This window comes from Molossus molossus, unplaced genomic scaffold, assembly GCF_014108415.1.
Source record: "Molossus molossus isolate mMolMol1 unplaced genomic scaffold, mMolMol1.p scaffold_m16_p_12, whole genome shotgun sequence".
Lineage (NCBI taxonomy): Eukaryota > Metazoa > Chordata > Mammalia > Chiroptera > Molossidae > Molossus > Molossus molossus.
In genome coordinates this window covers 33,259,372-33,285,430 of record NW_023425347.1, presented here as the reverse complement: position 1 = coordinate 33,285,430, position 26,059 = coordinate 33,259,372, and the positions used below count along the sequence as shown (strand labels likewise).

The 26,059-nt window shown below is 42.7% G+C and overlaps 1 long non-coding RNA gene and 1 pseudogene across 1 annotated transcript; one reads left to right on the top strand and one right to left on the bottom strand.

Moving 5' to 3' along the window:
• Nucleotides 1–5,902: 5,902 nt before the first annotated feature.
• Nucleotides 5,903–10,075, top strand: LOC118626008. The gene is made up of 3 exons (XR_004958823.1): nucleotides 5,903–6,027; nucleotides 7,374–7,511; nucleotides 9,952–10,075. It is a non-coding gene; the product is annotated as an uncharacterized LOC118626008 (long non-coding RNA).
• Nucleotides 10,076–17,994: 7,919 nt separating this feature from the next.
• Nucleotides 17,995–24,930, bottom strand: LOC118626725 (annotated as a pseudogene).
• Nucleotides 24,931–26,059: the final 1,129 nt, after the last annotated feature.

Here is a 26,059-nt window from a genome sequence, read left to right as displayed (position 1 = left end):
GAATTGCACAGATAATTTCTGTCTTTGCATACAGTAGGGCTTTTAATGAGATTTTTGTTTTATTTTTTTAAATTCAGGCCGATATGGGTTTGTTGTTGTGGGCTAGATTTGCTTATCTTTCAGCTGGGAAAATACAGTGGGTGCTTATTCACTTGCAGGAGCCTGGAGCCAAGTATGGCTGGTTGAAGGCTGGGGAAATGTGGAGGAGCCTTCTCAGAGTCTTAAAAGGCTTCAGGAAAAAGTCTTTTGCTCAGAAGATTATATTTTAAGGCTATGAGCACTTGACCAACCATTTTGTTTCTCCTTTTTAAAGGAATATTTGTGGAAGGACTAAGGTAAAAGCAGAATAGATCACTTTGGGTTAGAATTAGTAGGTTCTTATGGCTCTAAGTAGGGTTTTTTTTTTTGTTAATTGTTTTGTTTGAAAGAAACTTTTAGAAAGAACCCTGCCTAACAGCTTCCAAGTAAATGTTTTAGAATGAGAGATAGGAAAGAACATCTAAGTAATTTTTGTGGGACACATGTAAAATCCTTTATTCAGACTAGCTTATTTACATAGTATTGATAAAGTGCATTTTGTTACTATGTTTAATTCAGAAGTTAATCCTATTTGATGATTTATAGATAGGTGTTATAATGTGACAGCGAGATAACCAGAGGTGCACAGCCAAATTGTAAAGGAGAGCTTTATTCTTGCCGACTGCGGAGGGCATTGTCTCCCCTTAGATGAACAGCCATGATTCTCCTTGCTTGTCCAATTTTAAGGACACAAGCCCCCCCACCCCCACCAGTACAATAGTGGGTGTGACAGCGATTGCAGATGTCAAAAGTAGCATTATTCACCTGGCTCACGAATACCTGCAAATCCCTCTCAACACATGGGGCAACTATAATCTGAGGCAAAATTCCTTTACTTCTAGGGATAATTAACCTATTGGAAAAATATTAAGGTTCTTTGATGATAAAAATGGAGTTATGTAGTCACCTTAGCCAAGAGGCCTACATAAGAATGCAATCTAGTCGCTTTAGGCAGTTTAGTTTGTAGGCAGATTAATTTTTGTGATCCTTCATGTTTATGCTTTCATTATTTTTGTGATAAGGATTTATATAATATCTTTAATAAAAAAGATTTTTCTTTATTGGTTTTAGAGAGAAACATTGATGAGAGAGAACATTGGCCACCTCCTGCATGCTCCCCCTGGGGATTTGGTCCATAACCTGGGCACACGCCCTGACCGAGAATGAACCGGTGACCTCTTGGTGCATGGGTCGATGCTATACCAGTGAGCCACACCGGCCGGGCCATCTTCAATAATTTTTAACTTCTGTTTGTTATTTGTTTTTTAACTTCTGTTTGTTATTTGTTTTCTTTATTAAAAGCTAAACATTAGTTCTAATAACAAGACATTTATTTACAACCTACACAATTGTTTAAGTCAGATGTCTACAACTGTCCTATATTCTTCCCTTTTTGTTCTCTCCTATCCCTGGTCTATTAGAAAGTCTATGTTTTCTACTTCTAGAATTTATCTGCTCAGTCTTTCATCTCTGCTGCTACCAACCCAGTTCAAGTCACCTCTTTCCTGGACTATTGAAATAGCTAATTAGCTAATATCACTTCCACTCGGACACTGATAGAATCAGTTTTGCCCACAGAAGTATATAATCTTTTAAAATTGGAATTCCGATTATGCTAACCTTCTCTTTGTACCTGTACAAGCCAGACTCCTTATCATGGCAATCAGGCCTGGCCTAGCTTTCCAGTTTTATATCATACTGCACTGTTTTTCTCACCAGCCATAGTGGCCTTGTTCTTTTTTTAATGAAGCTCTTCCTCATCTCCAGGTCTTTGCACTCTCTAACCTATACTTGTCAGCTCTCCTTGGTGGACTCTTGATCCTTCGGGTCACCTTAAATAGTAGAAGAAGCTTTTCTGAGGAAACGTAAGCACAATACTTACTAAATTTTGTAAAAGTGAGAATTTGGGGCCATCTGTATCTCATTAACTAGATCATATTCTTTGGAAACAGTATATTTTTAATAAGCCTCCTAGGTGATTCCGATGGTAGTGGTCAGTGGTTGCTTTTTGATCAGACGAGATCGGGCGCGCTCAGGGTGGTATGGCCGTAGACGGTGGTTGCTTTTTGAGAACAGGTATAGGGCTCTTACACAGATTCTCTGCCAGCCACTCGCCCACGTCAGAGCCGGAGCTCCTGCCCTCTAGTGGTCAGGCGGAGGAGAGTCCTTGACAGTATTTTACGAAAGCATCGGAATGACCTGTAAACAGGTCTCTGGGAGTCAGAAACTGGGCCTTGTTCTTGTTTTTATTCTGTTCCCCATTAGCTTATTTAATTCTTACAACCATATTGTGAAGTCAGAATAATAGGAATAGTACTTTAACCATAGAACAAGCTCTGGCTTGTGTCACCCCTACTTGAAATCCTTCACTGACCTTCCGTACCAGCCAGTGTAACATCCAGATCCTTCTCCAGCCTGACATAAGTCTTACTGTATTAACTGCCTGTCCCCTGAACATTGGAATTTAGATCTTGCTTCAGGAGACAGTGGTTCCTAGAATTGCCAAGGTTTGACTATAACCTGACTATATTATAACATCTAGATATTATATTTTATAATGTCACACTATATTATTTATATTTTATAATATGTATTGTAATTTACAATAGCATCTAAAAAACCTCTAATATTTTTTAATAATGAGGTGAAATAACTGAAAATATATGCAGAAATTTATATACCAAAAGCCATGGACATAGAAAACTAAAGGTAAATGTTGGTGTAGTGCATGTTAAAACATATCTGAGAATTCTGTTTTTATTGACAAGATTATTGTTATTCTAGAGGTAGATAGTATGAGGTTATCCTATTATTATCAGACTTCCATTTAGCACTTGCTTTGCCTACCAAATTTTATTTTGAATACAAACTTATGTGTATGTGAAATTTACCGCTCTACATTCAGAGGCCTTAATGACAAAATTTTCCAGTTTGACATCCATCGTAGTTCTGCTGGTGGATAGAAACTGGAGCAGTCAAACTGACAGAAGTGCTTTAGCCCATGTGATGGTTACAGTTCATGTCATAAACTAACAACTTGACTTTATTGGAGAGTTATGGCCCTGCTGTGGTACCTGGGTCTGTCTGTGCCAACGGGATCAGGGGGCCTGCATGGCTGGGGGCAGATTCTTGGCAGTAGGACATTCTCAGAGCCACTGCCATGTGAGGCCTCTTTGGAAACTCCCTTCCTAGCCTCCTTCCAATTTCATTTCCTTTTCTTCTGATTTTTCTTGTTTTTATTTAAAATTTTTAAGAAGTTGTGTATTATTGGTGCAGGAGAGGTGGTGGTGATGGTACGGGAGATGAGCTCCCTGCTGACCGGAGTGGGGACCGGAGTGGCAGCAGCTCGGTTGTAATCTGGGGCAAGCCCGGGGTCGAACTGGCATACTGGGTTCCCAAGCGCTGTGCAGTCAGAAGACACACGATGCAAAGTACAGCAATGGGGTAAATTTGTTATGTGACCACAGTGGAAAGACACGGGTGTTGTGAGGCATTTCTAGATGTAAAACAAGGAACCAGATCTTAGTCAAATGAAGAGAACATAGGCCCAAACTGATGAAAATTAAGGAATTCCATTTTTAGAGGCAGCCATGAGAGTGGGTGACGAGTGTGGTAACTGCATTTTAAATCACAGAATCAGTCCCTGGCTCGGATTGTTGGTCCACAGTACTCCAAACTAAAGCCAGGATGAGGATAATGGAGTCACACACCTTCACTTTAAGAACAGGTCCCAGAAACTGCATCTATGTTACTATCTATGTTAATCCCATTGCTTAAATTAAAACAGCCACACGAAGACATTTGCCAACAAGGCTGGGAATTGTATTTATTCTATATGCCTGTATTTCCAGCTAAAAAGCAAGGGTTCTATTAAAGATAAGGGGAAAATGGACATTAGGGTACTATTAGCCATATATGCCATTCAAGCTGGTTCAGAATTCATACGCAAAGTAACCAAGAAAAATGATAAACAATGAAGAAAATTTGGCTACATTTCTTATTAGAAACAAAAGTACAACAATGTATCAAGAAATAAATAGATCAATGAAATATTGAAGGTACAGACTCATAATATGTAGGTATATAGCACTTGATAAAAGATAGTTTTAATCATGGGTAGCCTGTGAAGGATTTGGAGACAGAATAGCCACACTGGGGTACATGCCTATGTCACACTGTACACAAAAATAAATTTCAAGTGGATTGAAGAGAAAGGTTTAGCCTGGCCAGAGTGGCTCAGATGGTTGAGCATCGTCCTGTGCACCGAAATGTGGTTTTGATTCCTGGTCGGGGCACATACCTGGGTTGTGGATTCAGTTCCCGGCCAGAGGCAACTGATTGATGTTCCTCCCTCTTTTCTGTCCCTCTCTAATCATGTCCTTGGGTGAGGATTCAAGAATGAATGAATGAGTAAAATAAAGGGCAGTATTTCTTTAAAAAATAAAGACAACAGTTAAAAAAAAAAAACCCACCAAACTACATAAGTGCTAATATGTAGAAAAATTATAATTTAGGGGTGCAGGTTTTTCTAAGCAAGAAATAAACCACAGAATCAGACATAAGGAAAAATATGGACAAGCTTGGTACATGAAAGGACGGTAGGGAGAGAGCCTGAACACAGTTGGGAATGGAGTACCAGAAGGGAGAAGACGTTGTAGTACGTATACATGAGACCAAAGATCACATCAATAAAGAGCTTCCGCATACCAATGATTACATTGATAAATATTCAAAGATTTATAATAGCCACTTTGGGTGAGAAAAATAGGCCCTCTACCAGATGGTTAATAGCTGAATAAATGGTTTTATCTTATTTGGAAGGCAATTTGGAAGTAACTAGCAAAATTTAAAATGCACATACTATTTGATCCCACCTATAAATAGCTATTCAGTTACCTGAAGTCACAAATCCCTGAAGTACATACACATGAATGCAAAGATAACATTTCACCTAATCTAAAATGTATGGAGGCTAATGCTTTTTCACTATTACCAGAAGGTGTCAAAGATTTGTACATCACAAATACCACCTGGCTGACATGATGGTAAAATGCCATTGAGTCTAAGATGCACTCCAACCCAGAGATAATAAAACATTGGAGGTGTGGGGAAAGCGTGTCTAAGAATTGCCAAAATGGTGCATCTGCAAGTGTGGTCTTTGCAGCATGATGTGTAATAATGAGAAATTGGAAACAGCCTAAATATTCAGTCATACGGAGAGTAACTAAATAATGTACAGTCATAACAATTGAACATTCGAGCCATTAGAAAGATTGAGGGAGGTCTGTGTGCTTTGACGTGGAGATAGCTCAGCTACCCTGAAGAGGAAGAAAACCTACTTGCAGTATAATGTACACATTCGAGTTTTACTTAGGGAAATTATATATTTAAATGTATAAATTCCAAACTATTTGTATAGAAATGCATAAGTTAAAATAATACAGGGATGGGCAAAAGTAGGTTTCCAGTTGTAATACAAATAAATAATACAATAATTAATATAGGAATATGCTGTTTCACATACAACTGTAAACCTACTTTTGCCCACCCATATATTTATACAAAATAAGTGAAAGGAATAGTGTTTACCTGTGATGAGGGAAGTTGCATTGGGAAAGTGATGACTTTTTAAACTTAAACTTTCTGTTTTTTAATTTTCAAACAAAGATATAACCATGTTTATAATGTAAATATTTAAAAAGAATCTAGAAAATACAAAGAATAAAATACAAACACCTAGAATCCAGCCACCCAGATATTAACATTACTAACAGTTTTTGTGTATTTCCTTCCCGACCATATTTCTCTGCCACTAGGTAGATGTTGATACTGTTCCTTGAGCTAGGAGAAGCAGCAGGGGAGCCAGTTTTGGGGAAGATGGGGGCATCCCTCTGGGGGCATCCACCCTAAGTTGGTATTGCCTGTGGGACAGGAAGATGGTGACACCAAGTAAGCAATGGGATATGGGGGTAAGGGGCTTAGGGGCACTCGTGATTGACTTACTGTATTAATGCTTTCTCTTTCAAGTGGTGGATTTGAATATTCATGTGTCTGACACAAATAGAAATGTAATTCCTTGTGGCAGCTCAGTGTAGTGTGGATTTTTAGCCTTGGAATTCAACAGATCTTGTTTCCCTGCTGTTCCCAACCACCTATCCCAGCTGTAGGACTTTCTAGGTTTCTCCAGCTTGGGAAAAACATTTAAGAAAAGCTTATTTTGCCTGGCCAGTGTGGCTAGTGGATTGAGCATCAGTCCCATGGACTGAGAGGTCCCGGTCGATTCCCGGTCAGGGCACATGCCTGGGATTCAGGTCCATCCCCAGTAGTGGGCGTGCAGGTGGCACCGATCCATGTTTCTCTTTCACATCATTGTTTCTATCTTTCCCTTCCTCTCTCTCTAAAACACTAATAAAAACATTTTTTTTTTATAAAAAAGAAAAGCCTGTTTTCTCATCTATACAATGAAGATCATGTTATCTTCCTTGCATGTTATGTTATGAAAATTGAGTGTAAGTGAACACCTAGCTCAGTCTGAAGTGAGTACTCTCAAAATTTTCCAGTTTTCCTACTGTCACCTAAATACTAGAGCTAATTTATTTATTTTTAATTAGCAATAAAAGAGAAAAGAAAGTATTGGCTTGATAAATCATTATGTAAAATTAATACAGAAATTAAGGTTTTATTCCAAATTCATTTTAACCTATTTTTGATCTTTCGTAACTTGTTCTGTAGATTACATTACAGCTACTCATTTCTCTGTAAGGTTTGCGCAGGACTTGGTCAAAATGAACATCACAACCTGATAATGGAAAGAAAATAATTTACAAATGTCTCATCTAATAGAACCATTATAGCTATTCCCAATAACTTTTCTCTTTGGTATTGGAGACGCTCAACTGACAAGGGTATCAATAATGTTTGAGCTCCAGCCTCAGTCCCCACAAAGAGTTAAATAGCTCTCCTCAAATGGGATTTGAATTGCTTGTCAGCACCGAGGTCACTGTCACTGTTAAATGACAGATGTTTTTCTGAAAATCCCTTGTATCTCTTCCTGTGATAGGAAGTTCGGTGCTGGCAACAACAGGGTGGTGTTCTTTAATAACTGTGAAATTTATTCTTTAGAGAGTTTACAAAGATGTCCTATTGCTCCTGGAGGACTCCCTCGACACCCCTGTATGCATTTTCTTTTTGCATAATGCCTACAGTTGAGAGCCCCTAGGCTCCCTGTTGTATTGCTCCTGTATACTTGGTTCAGTATAACCAAAATACTCATAAATCTCCTCTTCTTCCCATAGCTTCAGCAGCAGCTGGGGTATGACAGCGACGTCCCTGATCTATAATTCCAGACAGCTCCAGGGTGAACGGATAGACCAATCCAAAGCGACCACGTCAGATAAAGTGGTGGTGTTTGCACAGCTCAGTGTCCTCAAGAGGTATTCCTGTAATACCCCCAATTTGTATTCTGCATAAAACTCCTTTTACAAGTTATAAACTTCCTATAGGGAACAAACGTATCCAGCTAAAAGATGCTGAACATATGACTGCAATGTAATTTTAAACTCAGAAGGAATCGTCTAAGCCTTTTCCATCCTAGAAGCCGAAAGCTATAATAGAACCCAAGATTTCTTTTTAAGTATAACATTCTCAAATTTGAAATTCTAATCAGGCCATGTTTTCCTGAGACCCTGGGTTTGCTAGGCAATGATAGTGCTATGACAGATTAATATAAATATTTGAACTGTATATATCATGAGATTTAAGTACTCTACTCATATTTATCACAAATTGATTTATTATTTGTACTTTATTGATTAACAGTTGAGGCAGCTAATTGAATGATTTTTTTTACCACATTAATTGTATTAGAGAAACTGACTAAATGATGTATTTGTGTTTTCATTTGCATGGTCCTTCCAAATGCTTCTCTTGGCCTAGATCAGGGATTCTCAGTCTTGGCACTGTTTATATTTTGGACTGGATCAGTTGTTGTGGAGCCTGTCCTGTGCATTACAGGATGTTTAGCAACATCTCTGTTCTCTGCTTAATATGTCCCAGTAGCATACCCCAGTCATGACAATCATCGACGGATGTCCCCTGGGAGGCAAAATGCTGCCCCAGTTGAGTATCACTGGTCTACATACATTAAAAGTAGTTGGGTGTGGAATTTGAACTCTAAATGATCTGCTTGATGGTACTGGGATTTTAAAAAAAGCCACCTTAGATTCAGCTCTTCTAGAAAGTCTTTCTGGGTATCCTTGATCCTTTCTTCCTCTACATATAAACAAACCATGCTATAGATTCTCTTTCTTCACTCTGGGCTGTAGGCCTCTGCTTTCCAGAAGGAATTTTTTCCCGTTTTCTCCGACCTCTAGCTAGCACTGGGCATGGCAGGAGATGCTCAAAATATGAACTGGTTGGAAGAATGAGTGTTACCAGTTATTTTTCTCTTGAATACATATGTCTATAAATACAGACCTTTATTTATTTATTTATTTATTTATTTAATTTCTTTACTGATTTTAGAGAGAGAGAAAGGGAGAGGGAGAGAGAGAGAAACATCGATGAGAGAGAACATTGATTGGCCGCCTCCTGCATGTCCGCCACTGGTGATTTAGCCCACAACCTGGGCATGTGCCCTATCCAGGAATCGAACTGGTGACCTCCTGGTGCATGGGTCGATGCTCAACCACTGAGCCACACCAGCCAGGCTATAAATACAGACCTTAAAAAAAAACAAACAGATGTGTCCAGCTATTTTATTTTGCTTTGTGTTATCTCTTTAATTTTTGTAAGCCTGTGAGACTTTATTTTCATGATGCATTATTTATCCACCTAATATAACTTGAGTGCTTACTATGGGCCAGACACTCATGCTAGGAGCCGAAAATGCAGTTATGAACAAAATGGACAGAGCCCTAGGAGTCTTACAGATGATTTACAAGCAGTTCCAGCTCAGGAATGACCCAGTTACTTAGGCCTGTGTGACAGTGCCGGTTTCCAAACAAACCAAAGTCACACAGGGCCAAGGAGCCACCTCTGGATGCACGGCACCTACCACCGTGTCCTGTGGACGTCAGGGCAACCTCTGCTTTCCGAGAGCCTGCTGCTTTCTCCCAGCTTTCCCCACCCTCCGAAACAGCAAGGAGGAAATGCGATCAGTGGTGGGATTCTGCCGGGCAGTGAGGAGGAGGCCACGCTCCCTCCTCAGCTGGTCTCCGAAGCGCCTGCCAGGAACCCGGAGGAGGCATTCTCAGAAAGCTCAAGATTTTGAGTGAGAAAAACGATGCTGACAGCATCCTTTCTGTAGTTGCAAATGTATCCCCAAGTTTCGTTAGGATTAATCACTTGTTTGTGGGTACTGACTGGATATGGTAACAAAAATAGCTGATTCCTGTACCTTCTCCCTAAGTTCCCCCTGAAAAGCGCCCCCCCCCCCACTCCGACTTTCCACATACACCAGGGAGTGTCCCACATGTGTTCATGAATATTTGCTCATACTACACGCAGTCATTGCCAGGTACTGAGGTCCCTCTGTATGTGACATCTCTCAAACTTCGTTTGAATCTACGTTGGGTACCACGCCAGCAATACCATTGCGATCCTGCAAAGGACATTCTGATCTCATCTCCTACCTGACTTACTCCTGCCCCAGGTACACCTGCCTCCTTCCTGCTCTGCTGACACACCCACCTGCTTCTCACGCTGCCGCTTTCTCTGCAGCAACACCCTTGTCCCGAACCATTGCACGACGGGTCCTTTTCGTCACTCAGCGAGGTTCAACCTTCCTTAGAGAGGACTCTATCCCCTAACCCTGTCTCCACTCACTACATCTAAAATCATTTTTATTTGCTTATCACCTGTCCCCTTCACCAGGACGGAAGCCCCCCAAGAACTGGAAGTTTTTCTTTTAATTCAGCACTGGATCCTTGGCACTGGGAATGGTGGCAGGCACTCAGCGCGTGTTGCCACAACTATGTTACCACAAACGCAGCCATCTTCGTGGGTGAGCGGAGAGATGGGGCAAATGGGAAAGAATATCTCATCCTCATTTGTATTAGGATTTGTATTGGAATAAGGTTTCTCAACTTTGGCACCAATGACATTTTGGACCGGATACATTGTTTGTGGTGGGGGCATCCTGGGCTTTGGAGGATGTCGGGCAGCATTCCTGTTCTCTGTCCACCAGGTGTCAGTAACGTGCCTCCCCAATTTAAGAACCAAAAGTGAGTCCAGACGTTGCCAAATGTTTGCCTGGGAGCAAAATCTCCCCTGGTTGATAAACTATCAGAAGATCCAAAGCAGGGAAACTTGTGCATCTGTGTCTTATAGAAACTTTTTGGAGATATAGTTCGTTTCAGTTGTTTTTATAATAATGCTGCATGATCTACCCTAAACTCAGGCACACGACTGTATACATATGTATGTTTGTTTTTCTCTCTCTGGTGCCTGTAGTTTGGCTGGGCTGGGTTGATCTTGGTGGGCTCAGCTACTTTTGGCTTCAAGCTGCAGATTGGATCCAGGTCTGTTTCAAATATCTTGCCTTCTCCTTGGGTCAGTGGCTATCCGAGTCACGTTCATGGTGAAAAAAAAATGTGCAAAAAGGCAATACAGTCATTCTGGCCTATTTCAAGCTTCTGCTTTTGTTATATTCTCAAATGTATCATGACTAAAGCAAGACACATGGCCACGATGAAAGTCAAAGGGCAGGGAGATACACCACCTACAGTGGAAGGTGGAAGGGATTACATATTTATTTGCTGAATGGTAATCCAAACAATTACACAGATCTTTCAGTTTTAAATCTCAGTTCTCTTTTTAGACATAAAACCAATAGAGGGTAGAGCAGGAGACATATCTGAGTGAGAATCACTCTGAAATCTTCCTTGACAATTAAGATTTTCTTTTTTTATATTTTTAGTTTATTGATTTTAGAGAGAGAGGAAGGGAGAGGGAGAGACAAAAACATCAATGAGAGAGAACATCAACTGGCTGCCTCCTGCATGCCCCCCACTAGGGACTAGGCCCACAACCTGGGCATGTGCCCTGACTGGGAATCAAACCAGTGACCCCTTGGTGCATAGGTCAGTGCTCAACCACTGAGCCCCACCAGCCAGGCAAATGAAGGTTTTCTTAATGGGTCCTTCTAGCTTTTCCCCAGACTCCTCACACCCTGGTTCACACAGCTGGTAAATAGCAGAGCTAAGCTTCAGCCTAGTTCTATCTGATTCCAAAGCTTGTGCACTTAACTGTTATGGGTAGACTTTAAGTGAAGAAGAGTTTTAAAATCATGGAGCTCATAGAATTTCTTAGACTTTCTAACTTAATCAGCTACTTGAGCTTGGGAAGTGAGCAATCTGAAATTCAGCTATCTAACAACATTTCCCACTTTTATTAAATTATTCAAATACTTATTGAATAACGTACAAGGTACTCGGCTAGGTACTATGTGTGAGAGAGGCATAAACAGTGAGTGAAACATTGAAACACTGATACTAGACTTATGAAACGTTCAGTCTAGACGGAAAAGTAAATATGCATAGAAAGAGAATACAAGCTAGAAAGTGATACATATTAGCCTGTCAGATAAGCAAGGATAAAGATCAGGTTTGCTTTGGTTTGCCCCAGTGTGCCCAGAGCTGTAATAGTCCTGTACACAGCAGTAACTCAGAAGAAGAAAGATGCGTTCCCGCTGAAGCGTGTAGAAAAGGTTGTGTGGGAGAAGCAGTGGCATTCGACCTAGGACTTGAGAGAGGCAGGTGGTTTGGACATGAACTGAGGAGAGTGAAGGGGGTGGAGAAAAAGCATTCAGGGAAGAAGCATCAGCAGGAGCCAGGCACAGAGGAAAAGCAGGGACTGTCTAGCAGGGAGCTTGGACAAAGTTATGGAATCGCCTTTTGGCAGATCAAGCAAGGCCTGAACGCCAGAGTAAGGGATTTGGATTTTATTCCGAGGCGAGAGGGAGACTAGGCTCACATGAGCAGGGCTGTACTTAGGGAAGGTAAATCTGTCAGCAATTTTAATATGTATTGGAGTAAAGAAACGCTGGTAGGAGGTGGAGACTGTAGTTAGAAGGTAGTGTGACATTCCAGATAGAAGTAGCAAGGGCCTAACCCAACGTGACCGCGGAGAGGAAGCAACAGATCTGAAACATGTTCCCAGAAGAAGACAGTGCCTGTGATTCATCTGATGCAGGGGACCAATGAGAGAGAAAGAAATCAAAGATGGTATAAGGTTTTCTAACTTGAGTGGCGAGAGAATAGTAGTGTCAATAAAAGAAATCAAGCTGAGTGAAAATTGACTGATTTTGGCGGGGAGACTACTGTATGGTTTTGGTCATTCTGAGCTGGACGTCCAGGTATGAGCAAAGCATGGGAGGTGAGGGTTGGGGATTCTCCATCAGCATGGAAGTGATGGCTGCAGCCAGAGGATTACCCCAGGGAGAGCACAGAAGGGCAGTTCGGAGCCAGATCCATGCTGCCGCGATGCCTGGCCTCACGGTGCTTGTCACTGCATCTCGGTAACCAGGGTTTAGTGGTTAGACAATATTGGGGTTCATATGATAGAGGCTGTGTTTGGAACCCCTAAGTTTTGGTGTGCATGTGTGTGTGAGAGAGACTCCAATGATTGAGTGCTTTCCAAGTCTCCTAAGTAGTTTTCACAGTGGACGGAAGAGGGCAGCAGAGTCCCACATTTCACAGGCGATTCCGGCCGCAACTTCAAAAGAAAGGTTTTTTCTTTGTTTTTTGTTTCTCTCCCTGCATCTTTTTTGTTAATGAAATAGTATCCCCCTTTTAAAGTTGGAGAACACGATTTGTTTCCTAAGTTTCTATCTTTGGGTACAGCATGAGGATCTGAAGCTTTACTGTGGGGGAACCCATCTCCAAGCGGATTATGTCAACCTCTCGCCCGGAGGAGTTACGAACTCGTTTACCGGTGACGGAAGGTGTGGGTTAGACTTGCAATGGGGGATTTTTAGCCAGAGCATTAAGTCCATCCTGAAGACGATGTATTTTATTTAAAGAAGCAATTAGGCCCATCTTTTAAGATACATTTGGTATTACAGCTTAGCCGTGGTAAGCACAGCTACAGTCGTTCTGCTGCTATTGGCTGGGTTTCCCCAAGTCCGGTTGACCTGGGAGAAGGCTGAGCACCGAGGCCGCACTCACCATATAACCTGCTGCAGCACCTCTAGTCTTTCCCAATCTGTCATTTGACGCCTCGGCCTCCATCTACCGCCCGGACTGCCCGTAAGCAGGCGGCACAGACCAGAGGCTCCCCACGCCTGGGCCTCGTGCCTGGACGCGCGGTCTTCCACCCGGAGGTCGCCGCTGGGCCCGGCCCGGGCACTGCCCTCCGTGCAGAGCCGTGGGCTGGCGTCTCTAGGCTTTGGTCCACGGACCGGGGCCTGATCCACCGTGCACATGAGTGTGTCCCTAGCACCTGCTATGAAATAGGTGCGTGATCGTGTTTTGAGGGGATTATTATTGAAGAGGCACCAAAGCCTTTCAACTCGATGTCTTACGGGATTCTGACTAAATATTAAAAAAAACAAAATTTTTTTTTGTCCTTTTACTTGAACTTTTTCTCTTTCTCATTATTAGATATGTGTCCATGGGGATAAGTACAAAAGGCAATCTCTCGTGGGTTCCAGGAAGAAGGTGGGGGGCAGTGTGTAAATAACTGGGTGCTCGGTGCCAGTGGCTGAGTCAGGATGGGCCTGTGGCGGGGACTGGCACGGTGTCTTTGATACTGCCCTGGGCCCCCGTCCCACACACTGTGTTGCCATCCTTCGAGTGTGCTGTCTCCTTAAGCCTCCAGGCCTTTGCTCACACTGTTTTCTCCCTTTGGATGTCCTTCCTCCTTTCTGGTTCATGAACTTCTTCTTTCCTGCCCTACTTGTTCCTGCATAGCATTTATCACTTTCCATCAAGTGATGCAGTTTATCTGTTATGTCTGTGGCCTGGTCCCTTGTCTCCTGGTAGAATGTCAGCTCCATGCGAGCAGCGATCTCTGTTTGTTCACTCAGGTCCCAACCACCCAGAGTACTGCTTAGAACAGTAGCTATTCAATAAATATTTGTTATATGAACACATGGATCCTTGAAGATTCAATTCAAATGTCATGTCACCGCCTCCGTGAAGCCTCCCATGACTGACATCTACTCTCCATCCTGGATAAAGTGTGTTTATCTGTCCTCCATGTTACCATAGCATTTGTTTATATTTGTATTACAGCACCCCCCTGCACCATGGGACAGTTGCTTTACATTTCAGTATAAAAGATGGTAAAATAATGTAGCAGAAGATTAAATAGGAAGTTTTGATTGAGGCACCGAGATGCAATAAGCATGAAATTTCAAAGTTAAGTACCATCCAAAAACAGAAGTTTCCTTACTCTTCGGAAAACACCCACCCACAGTGGATGTTGAAGGATCAGAGAGGAGGTGGGAGGGTTGATGGGGAGGATTGCTTTGGAAAGAGCAGGCGGGGAGTCCTCACCCCCCAGGAGGAGCAGGGAGTGTGCTCTGGAGAGGAGCCCCAATAGGACTACACGGAGATATGTGTCCCTAGCAGTTGGGGACACACACGACACTGCTTTTTGAGTCTTGCCTAGAAATTATAAAAGACGGAGACTGGCTGGCCAGCAGCTCTGACAGCACAGTGTGGGGGGGAGGTCGGGAGTCCCTCTTAGAGCCGATGTGGGCCGAGTGGGAAACCGAGGCAGACTGGGGCCATTTGACATCCTTCCCGAGATTTCCGCCTGGAGGCTCCCCTCCAGGAGAGCCGCGAGAAACGAGGTGGTCGGCCAGGGAAAGGACATCACCTTTGTAAGGAGAGGAGTAGTCAAACGGTTCTAGGAAAAGCTGGGCGGGGGAGGCTTTGAAGAAATTGTTAGAAAGAGTCATCTTCAACACCCCAAAGCAAAGAAGGTCCCAAATGCAAGAAACTAGCCCCAAAGAGAATTAGTCAAAATCAGAATGGGGACTTTCTACCTCATTTCCATCCCACTTTCTTTGCCTCTGGCAGGGTGAGAAGCTGGTGACAAGCTGGGGACAGAAGAAATGCTGGGGGCTGGGGGCACCGTGAGGAAGGGAGAGAGGAGAGCCCTGTCCTTCCCACGAACCCGAACCCGTCAGCCTTCTGAACCCTCCCAGGAACGAGAAGTTGTACTTCTCACACGGGACTGGGCATTCGGACGTCTGAATCAAGATAGTTTCCTGACTTCAAGTACTTGGAAGACTCTTTTTAAAAAATTGTTGATTCATTAACACATTTTTATTTCAGATGTCCCTTCTTTCCCCCCCATTGCCACTCCCCCACCTTCCCCACTGCTGTCTGTGTCCATTGTTACGCAAACGTGCACATACGGTCTTTGGTTTATCTCTTCCCCTCGCCCCCTCCCTCTGAGGTTTGTCAGTCTGTTCCCTACTTTCATGTCTCTGGGTCTATTCTGTTCATCAGCTTATTTTGCTCATAAGTTATATTTCACAGATAAGTGCGATCATGTGATCCTTGTCTTTCTCTGACTGGCTTATTTCACTCAGCATAATGCTCTCCAGGTCCCTCCACGTGGAAGACTTGACCTGACCTAGGCAGGTGGTGATGTCCGAGGTTTGATCCGGGGGTGGTGTTTCCCCTCTGCCTGCACTCTAAAGGAACAGAGGGCTGGGTGACTCCTCCGGGGTCCTGCTTGTTCACAGCGTCAGAGACAACCCCCCCCCCCCCCCCCCCCCCCCCGTGAGCTGGTGCTCAGTGTGCACTGTTTTCTGGGCGCCCTGCTAACGGTTAGTACATTGATCTCGTGATTCTGCCCAACAACCCCGTGTGGTAGGAACCTTGTCCGAGTTTACACGCAGGAGAAGGACGTGGGCTGCGCTCCCCGAGGCCCGCGCACAGCAGGAGGAGCGAGCTGGGCTGGAGGCCTCTCCCGGACTCGGTCCCGGGCGCAGCGCTCACGGCCGCGCACAGCACGGGCCCCCGGGGAGCTCCGGAGTTTTCGTTAGTCGGTGGCACGTAGATGCTGGCATATTCCACAGTAACACACGCAGTAGTCAACAAAGCACTAAAAAAGGAGCTGAGGCTTTTGGAGTCAATGGACCTGGGTTTGAAGTCTGGTTCCACCTCTTCATAGCTGTTTTGTCTTTGGGGACATCGCTTAACCTGTCTGTGCCTCAGTTTCCTCAGCTGTAGAATGGAATAATGATGCCATCACAGTGCTGTACTGAGGACCATGGAAGATGATACGTAGATCAAGCACCTGACTGTACCTAGTGTGCAGCACCCAGTAAGCGTACCTGCCATGGCATGCGGCTCAGCCATGTGATGACATTTGCTTACTTGGGTGTGTGATGGATTTCTGAGCCAGCAGAGGTGGAGTTTGGCCATGGTAGACAGGACCCACCCTAAGCAAACTGTGCCGTACAGTTGATGTCCTTGACCAACGCACACGCTGCCTGATGCCCGCGGCTGCTGGATGCTCCCCTCCATGGGCTACTTTCCAGTGTGCCCACCTCCTCCTCTTGACAGGTGTCATAAAACTATTATTTAAATGAAGTATGACTGAAAAGATTGGAGCGCTTTTACAGTTACTGGCCTTTGCTTTTCCATCTAATTAGACTGGAAATCCTGTCCTCATGCTTTCTTCCCTTCTTTTTTTAAGGAAAAAAAACCCAAAAAACATTCATAGTAAGACATAAATGAGTGCTTCCCTTCTCAGGGTCAGTTGCATTTTAATGGGAGTTTAATGCTCTAGCTAAAGGAAGAAAGCTCTAATTGTGGAAGTTGGGTACCAAGGGCAGGGTGACTATTTCACCCTAAGAACATGTCAAAAGTCCTCGGTGATTCCTCCTCTGCATATTTAGAAATTGGGTGTTGTCTCTGTTACAATTATACATTGTATCTACATGCCCATTCATGCCTCAGGCTAGAGTAAATGTAGGCTGATTGTCTAATTGACGTTTGTCTTATTTCACTGAGAGTGGTTCAGTATACATCATAAATAAATTGGAAGCAGAGCTTATGATATAGCTTCTCCAGCTCCCAGAATATGCTCCCAGTTTTGATTCTTTTGTGGCAAACTCCAGGTCCAGAGCTACTTAGTCTGTCTACTGTCTTGTGAATTCCCCTAGGGTGAAATGTGTCTCTCATTTATCTTTGCATACTGCCTTGGTAAATGCTTATGGAACAAAAGACTTGAATCCCACTTAATGTATTATCATTTTGACTTCCCTTTAATGTAGAATTAAGAACATGATGCAGCGGAAATCATACAGTTAGAAAGGACTTAGGGAAATCGCAGTCCAGCCATTTCACTTTATACAAGAAGAAATTGAGCCAAAGAGACGTGAGGTGACTTGCAAGGTCACACAGTGAGTTAAGTCCAGACCTGGATTTCAAACCCAGTTCTTCTGACTCCTAACCTCAGGCTCTTTTGCTGTTCTAGTTATTATATTTGAAATGTATTAATAATACCCAACATTTATTTAGTGACTTCTATAGTCCAGATGGTATTAATAGCCCTTTACATTTATTAACTCATTTCATTCTCACAATAATCCTATGAAATGGGCACAATTACTAGCCCAGTTTACAGAAAAAGAAACAAAGGCATAGAGGGTAAGTAACTTGTATAAGTCAGTTAGTATCAGATCTTGAAACTAGAAATATTTGGCAGAAGGTTCTATGAATAGATTGTTTCTTTGATTAAAAAAAAAACAGAAATAATTAATATATAACATTGTATTAGCCTTAGATGTACAATACAATTATATATATAAATATTGAAATGATCACCATAATAAATCTAGTTAACATTTATCACCACTGCAGAATTACAGGTTTTTTTCTTATAATAAGAACTTTAAAGATTTACTCTCTTAGCAATGTTTTATTTAGTCACTTTATTTACAGCTGAAACTCAGAATGTACCATTAACATCCTTGCCGGTGAGCTTCGAGTAGACACCGGAAAAGTTTCAAGCTTGTTTTGCAGGTTGTTCTGCTGGGCTTTATCCACGTGAACCTCAGGAGCCAGCTGCCGTCCAGTCTCACGCGATTCTCTTGCCCACAGTTTCACTTGTGCAAACCAGGCCCTCCAGGATCACGTCATGCGTGCCAGAGTGAGGCCCCTGGGATGCTTCTGCTTGTTCTTTGCGCAGCTTTTCCGAGTTGGCGTAGGCAGAAATCTCGGAGCGATCCAGACACCGTGCTTCCCACTGAACATTTTCTCCAAGTCGTACGCAGGCCAGACTTGGATTTTCTGGAAAGATTTCAGTTGAGGAACAAGAACAGAGATTATATGTAATAGCTTTCTGACCACCACCAACTTCAATTTCCTTGGGGGCTGTTCTGTTCAGCTCCCATACCTGGGCCTTGAGGTCCGATTTCATCTCTAGCTCAAGGAGAGTCTGGGAGATGCCAGGTTGGAACTGGTCTGGCTTCTCACCATTGGGCTCACAGTCTTCATGCTCAAACTGAACATGGTCTTTTCTTTGGTGAGCGCCAGCCTGGGAAGAGGCCTAGGTCTTGAGGGAGCTCATCAAATCTCTCTTAGCAACTTTCAAATATACAACACAGCATTGTTAACTATAGACCCCATGCTACGTGGAACATCCCAGGACTTACTTATTTTACAGCTGGAAGTTTATACCTTTTGACCCCTTCATCCATGTTTCCCAGCCCCCTCTCCCCAACTCTGGCAACCACCAATCAGTTCTCTGTATCTAAGGACTTGGTTTCCCCCCACATAGAAGTAAGATCCTATGGCATTCGTCTTTTTCTGACGTAGTATAATGGCCGGAGGCCCACCCAGGCTGTTGCAAGTAGCAGGATTTTCTTCTTTTTATGGCTGGATACTATTCCATTGTATATATCGTTCATATTTTCTGTTTCTATTCATTCATCAGTGGACACATGTGGTTTCCAATATCTTGGCTATTGTGAATAATGCAGTGAACATGGGGGTGCGGATATCTTTTCAAGTTAGTGTTTTCATTTTCTTTGGGTAAGTACTCACAAGTAGAATTGCTGGGTCATCTGGTAGCTCTATTTTTATTTTTTTTGAGGAACTTCCATACTGTTTTCCACTGTGGCTGCACCAATTTACATTCCCACCAAGAGTACACTCAGTTCCTTTTTCTCCACATTCTCACCACCATTTGTTATGTCTTTTTTTTATCCTCACCCGAGGATATTTTTTGCATTTATCTTCAGATAGAGCTGAAGGGAGAGAGAGAGAGAAACATCGATGTGAGAGAGACACAGCGACTGGTTGCAACCCTCATGACCCCAACTGGGGCTGGGGATGAACTACAACCGAGGTACGTGTCCTCAGTGGGAACCGAACCCAGGACTCTGGTCCCCACGCCGACGCTCTAACTGCTGAGCCAAACTGGCCAGGGCTATTTCTTGTCTTTTTGATAGTAGCCATTCTAACAGGTGTGAGGTGGTATCTCACGGTAGTTTTGATTTGCATTTCCCTGATGGTTAGTGATGTTGAGCACTGTTTCATGTGTCTGTTGACCATCTCTATGTCTTTGTTGGAGAAATGTCTATACAGGTCCTCTGCCCATCTTTAAAATTTGGATTTATTTCTTTTTCTGTTGAGTTGTATGAGTTCTTTGCATGTTTTGACATTAACTCCTTTTCAAATATATGATTTGCAAATATTTTCTCCTATTCAGTAGGTTGCCTTTTTATTTTGTTGATGGTTCCCTTTGCTGTGCAGAAGATTTTGAGTTTGATATAGACCTACTTATTTATTTTTGCTTTTGGTGTCAAATCCAAAAAATCATTACCAATACTGATGTTAAGGAGCTTGCCACCTATATTTTCTTCTAGGAGTTTTATGATTTCAGGTCTTATGTTCAAGTGTTTAATTCATTTTGAGTTAATATTTGTGTACGGTGTAAGATGGCGGTTTCTCCCTCCTTCCCTCCCTCCCTTCCTGTCTCCACTCCTTCCTCTTTCTTTCTTTCTTTCTTTCTTTCTTTCTTTCTTTCTTTCTTTCTTTCTTTCTTTCTTTCTTTCTTTTTCCCTCCCTCCCTCCCTCCCTTCTTTTCTTTTTTAAAAAATATGTTTTTATTGATTTTTAAGAGAGAGGAAGGGAGAGAGAGATAGAAACACCAATGTCAGAGAGGAACATTGATAGGCCACCTCCTGCACGCCCCCACACAGGGGATCAACCACAACCCAGGCATGTGCCCTGACTGGGAATCGAACCGGAACCTCTCCGCCCATGGCTCAATCCACTGAGCCACACCAGCAGGGCTGTTTATTCTTTCTTTTATTTTTTTGCTGCCAAAGCTTTATTGTTTCCATTTGGCCCATGGTTTGAGAGATGGCTCCGGGGAGAGATGGCTCCGGGGAGAGATGGCTGCCCAGTGGCTGCAGGGAGAGACAGGCAGGAGCCCTGACACCAGGGGCATGCAGAGAGGTCCCTCGAAGACTTCTGGGCTCAAGAGGCCCCTAGTTGTGCTTCAGGGTGACCCTCTGGAAGAGAGAGTTGCCCCACCCAGCCTGGGGGCAGGCCAGCCCGCAGATGTCAGTCAGGTGGTTGTCCACCTTGGTAAGTTTCACCTGCTCCTCTAGGCAGTGGCTCTCCAGGAGGAGATGGGGGTCGTGCTGGCAGAAGTTGGGCATGGAGGGGAAGGAGGGCCTGGCTCAGGTTCTTCTCCAGGACCATGGTAGCTTCCATGGGGCCAGGGGCTTGGCCCCACTCACCTTGAGAGGCCTTCTGCACATCCTAGAAGAAGGTACAGCTGCTGCACTGGTTTTGCATTTTCAAGAGACACTGTGTGCCCTGGCGCTTCTTGACCAACTTACAGACAAAGTGGCCAATGCCCTTGAGAATGTTGCAGTGGAAACAGAAGCCCAGAGAGAGGTAGGTGTAGGAGACCCGCATAGGTCGACCAGGTGGTTGATTCGGTGGGTTGGGGTGGGGGTGGGGTGAGGGGTGGGTAAGGGGTGTGATGGACCTTCACCTCAGTGGGATAATTCTGTCAAACTTGAGAGCTTATGATTGGTTGGCAATAAGGAGGTAACCACAGAAAAAACAACAGTGTTGGCTGGTTCTGGGGGTAGGGAATGGCTGAGAAGATGGTCTTGGAGGGGGTGGGGATCTAGTGGTCAGAAACCATGTAGTCGTAATAAAGTCAACACAGCCGAGGTGAGAAAGAGGCCGCTTGAAGCAACTGAGTGGAAGGCAGGGTCACGTAGCAAGAGTCTGACCTGGAAGTTTTCTTGCTTAAAGCTACGCACTTTATTTCCTGTGAAAATGAAAAGGATGTGCTTTAATCAATGATAACATCTTTTTTCTACATCATGTTTAAAAGCTTTTAATTAAAAAAAAACTTTCGGGATTTTATTTATGTCTGATGCTTTCCGTATTTCGATTCTGTATTTGCTCTTTTTATTCTCAGTCATGTAGAATGTTTGAGAGAGCTCAGGAAATGTGACTAGTCTGACACACGATACTTTTCCTTTAAGGGAATTATGTACCATTAACATGTAGAAAAATCTCCTGTATTTTGACTTATTTTGCAGTTAAATTTTATTTATTTATTTTTTATTTAGAAATGCTCTTGCTTTTTGACTAAAATTAATAAAACAAAAAAACTTAGTAATAACTACTTTGCCATAATTTATTAGTGAACTGATAGTCTATCCTTTCAAATTAAAAATAATTTTCTTGATGGAGAGCATGAAGGTGGGGGAGGGTAAACGGGAGCAGGATTAATTGTTGATTATCAGTGTGCTATTAGATCCTTAATAGGTTGAATGGATTTAATTGCTGATTAAATCTTTGTACTTAAAAAATTCAAAATGATATAATAACAACTTTTTATGGTGTTATATACTATATGTTGTTTGTATCCTCTGCGTCTTCTATAATGCCTAAAATTTAGAACTAACATTTCATCAGGGTATAGCTGATGAGTGGTCATATACCCTGAAATATCTCCTTTCCTATTTGAGTGTATAAAGACTCACTAGGTCAGCTGAGAAACTTAAGAGCTATTCTAGATATTTTCTTTCCTATGCCATCTACGTTAAATATGTAACCAAGGCCTATATTGCCACAATATCATTGCTTATTTAGGTTCCCATGAACTATCTATAAACTGCAACAGTCTTACTGACTTTTTTTTAATCCTCACCTGAGGATATTTTTCTATTTATCTTCAGTTAGAGTGGGAGGAAGAGAGAGAGAGAGAGAGAGAGAGAGAGAGAGAGAAATATTGATGTGAGAGCGACACATCAACTGATTGCCTCCTGCACAACCCCAATCAGGGCCGGGTATGAACCACAACTGAGGTACGTGCCCTTGACCGGAATCGAACCCAAGATTCTTTGGTCCGAGGGCCGGCACTCTACTGCTGAGCAAAACCAGCCAGGGCAGTCTTACTGATTTTTTAAATACAGTCTCAACCCCCTGTAATATATTTGTTCTTCATATATTTTTAAAAAATCCTCACTCGAGAATATTTTTCCACTTATCTTCAGATAGAGTGGGAGGGGGGATGGAGGGAGAGGGAGAGAAAGAGAGAGAGAAACATCAGCATGAGAGAGATACATCGACTGGCTGCCTCCTGCATGACCCCAACCAAAGCCAGGGACCGAACTGCAACCGAGGTGTGTGTCCTTGACTGAAATTGAACCCATGACTCTTTGGTCTGCGGGCTGACACTCTAACTGCTGAGCCAAACTGGCCAGGGCTGTTCATTCATATTTTAATCCTGCAGGTAATTACCAAATGGCTTCTAAACCAGGCACTGTATTGGGCTCTGGATATACAATAATGGACAAAGTAAACATGATCCCTGGTTTACTTGGATTTATAATTTAGTAGGAAGATGGGTATACACCTATATATAATTATGAATTGTAATCAGTGCTAGGAAGAAAAAGAATAGCAGTATGAGAATTACACTGCAGTCAAATCAAATCTGATGTTTACTTTGGTTGCTGGTAGGTCATGTCTGGGCTCCTCCAAGTGGCTCCTTGGAACCACAGGCTGTACCCTAGAGTCTACCACAATGCCCAACTCACAGAGGCTCAGTTAGTTAAATGAACAAATAATACAAATTAAACATGATTTTAAGCCAACCCTGCATTTACTTGTATTAACAAAGTCTGTTAGTTTTGAAGCAGCCAAATGCTTCGTTAAAAGGGAAAAAACATGCTTTAATCAATTTTTGAGGTCAGAATGCATTTAGAACTATTTTTTTTTTTTTTGTCCTTGAAACACTGCCAGACTTTTAACTGAAATATCTGAAATGTGCCATTACTATAATGTGAAAACATTGCTTTTTTGTGTGTGGCAGGAGAAGTCTGGAGTAAGGCTAGTGAAAAACAGATTGACATTTGGTCATTATTTCTTATCAAGGGTGTTTTACTTGTAATGCTGTTTGACAGCTATATTCTAGGTCTGACAGCATTGAACCAGCGTAATTCCCACTGAACTGCTCTAAATAGGCAGTATTGCAATCAGTTTAACAACCCCTGGAGGCAATAAAATCTCTCCTTTGAACGAATACCCAAGGGGAAGAAATCTAAGATTTATAAAGGGCAGCAAGTATTCAAGAAAGGGGCAAAGTTTATGTGTGAGCCTGTAATTGATGTTTCCTTTGTTGCAAAAGAAAGCTTGAGGATGCTTTAAGAATTAATCTTTAACAAGTTCTAATCTGCACTAACAAGTGTGTTCAGATGAGTGAAAGAGATCCATGGCTCCGAGTTAAGTTGCTTCTGGCCAGCTAAGAACATTTGGAGGGGTCATGCAAGTATGAGAAGGACCCCGGAAAATTAAACAGGAGTCTTTAGCCATATCTCTGATATCTGTGCCAGAGCATCACCATCATCGCAGACGGTGTTGATTAGACTTTATGATTGGCTCATGGTTTGAACTTGTTTAACACGCAGGTACCTGCAGGAAGAACACTTCAGTCAAATATAGTATCATACTCATTCTAGGTGAAGTTGGCAGATCTTCTGCTGGTAGTAATTTAAACACACATTTAAGCAGGGTTTACATCAAGACAGTTCTAGCTTTAATTCTCTGCTTCTATCACTATTAGTTGTGTATCCCTGGGGATTTTTACCTTTGCTCACATTTTTCTCATCTGTAAAATGGGGCTGATAGGTCTTACTAACTGGGGGGGGTTGAAAAGCACGTAGCTTAAGAAAAGTGCCAAATTCAGTGTGAGCCACAGAGTAAGACCTGACTACATTGAGGTCTTACTGTGTTCTACACTTCAAGCTGCTTGCTCCTCTCAGTACTCATGTGAGCTTGCTACAACAGAGGATGCTCTGCAGGTGGGGGATATTAGAAGAAATTGGTTGGACTACATAATCATTTTGTTACTTCCCTATTTTGGACCCAGTTGCTAGGGAAGGAGCTTTATCCCTGGTAGTGGACTCCAAGGAGCTTGGGTGTTCTTGTCCCTAGAGGGTAGTGAGGCACTATCATCAAAACCACAGTGACACCCATCTCCACCCCTCCATTAAAAATTTTTTTATTGATTTATAGAGAAAGAGGAAGGGAGAGGAAGAGAGAGATAGAAAACACCAATGAGAGAGAACATCGATTGGCCGCCTCCTGCATACCCCCACTGGGGATTGGACCCACAACCTGGGCATGTGCCCTGACTGGGAATCAAACTGGCAACCTCTTGATGCATGAGTCAATGCTCAGCCACTGAGCCACAATGGCCGGGCCACCTCTCCATTTTTTACATATGCTTGTGTATAAGTGTGTGTAGCTAATTACTGATTCTTCCAGCCCTGATTCTTCTTACCTCACCATTTACCTCTCTGTTGTTGGCTGTAGCTTCTGTAGTACTGGTAGGACTAGGCATGGCGGGACTGTCATCCTTCACCATCCATTTAAGTTATTAAATTCTCTTCATCTCTTAGATCTCAGCTTAAATATTATGTCTCCAGGAAGCCTGATTTCCTTAAGAGTTGGGAGCCTCCTCCTATGTGCTCTTATAATAATACCCTAATGCCCTCCCACAGCCTCCGTTCCACATCATCATAGTGGCAGGCTTCTGCTGCTCCATACCTGATTCTTTACTCCTGAGCAGGGGAGAGAATCGCACCTTCTCACCTTCTCGAAGTTGGTGTGACCATGTGGTTTGCATTGGCTGATGGTTTGTGAGCAGATTGACATAGGTTGGTCTGTGTTCAAGTCCCTTCCTCTTTTCCTCTGTGACGGCAATTCTCAAAGCAAGTGCTGATAATGGAGGTGCAATGGTGAGTCATTGTACGGAGAAGGGCGGTTGTTATGGAGAGTTGCCAAGACACACAGTAGACATTGTGGTGAGCGATATATACATTTATTGCCTTTTGGCCACTGAGAGTTTTAGGGTTGTTGGTTACTGCAAGTATCTTGATGGATACAGTCATTGCTGGGCTATCATTCTGCTTTCTCACCTGTGTATTAGAAAGAAATTGTCTTGTTCATCATTCTATCCCTAGAGCCTTGTTACAGGACTGCCTGACATATGGTAGGCAACTAATAAATCATTCATGGAATGAAATAATGATTCCATATCAAGGAAGGGTCTATCTGAAGATTCAATTTCCATAGTAGCCAAACCCTTAAGTGATAAAGGAATATTATTTGAGAGGGAAAATGATAATCATGGTTCCATAGCTTAAGCTTTAGAAAATTATTTCTTTAGGAAAAAAAGATAATATTTTATCATTGAAAAGAGGCACAGAAAAGAAATAAAATACATATGCCTCTTTAATATTTTTGGATATTAACCCCTTATCAAAAATCTCATTTACGAATATCTCCTCCCATTTGGTTGGTTGCCAAATACTTCTCTTTATTAATGGATAAATAACAGTGAACTATGCCAGAAATGAGAGAAAGAGGCCTATGGCATGAGATCACAATAAAACAATTTTTACTAGGCAGTCATTCATTCAGCATTGTATTCTAACTGACCTGTGTGTACTATGGTGGGTGGAAGAATA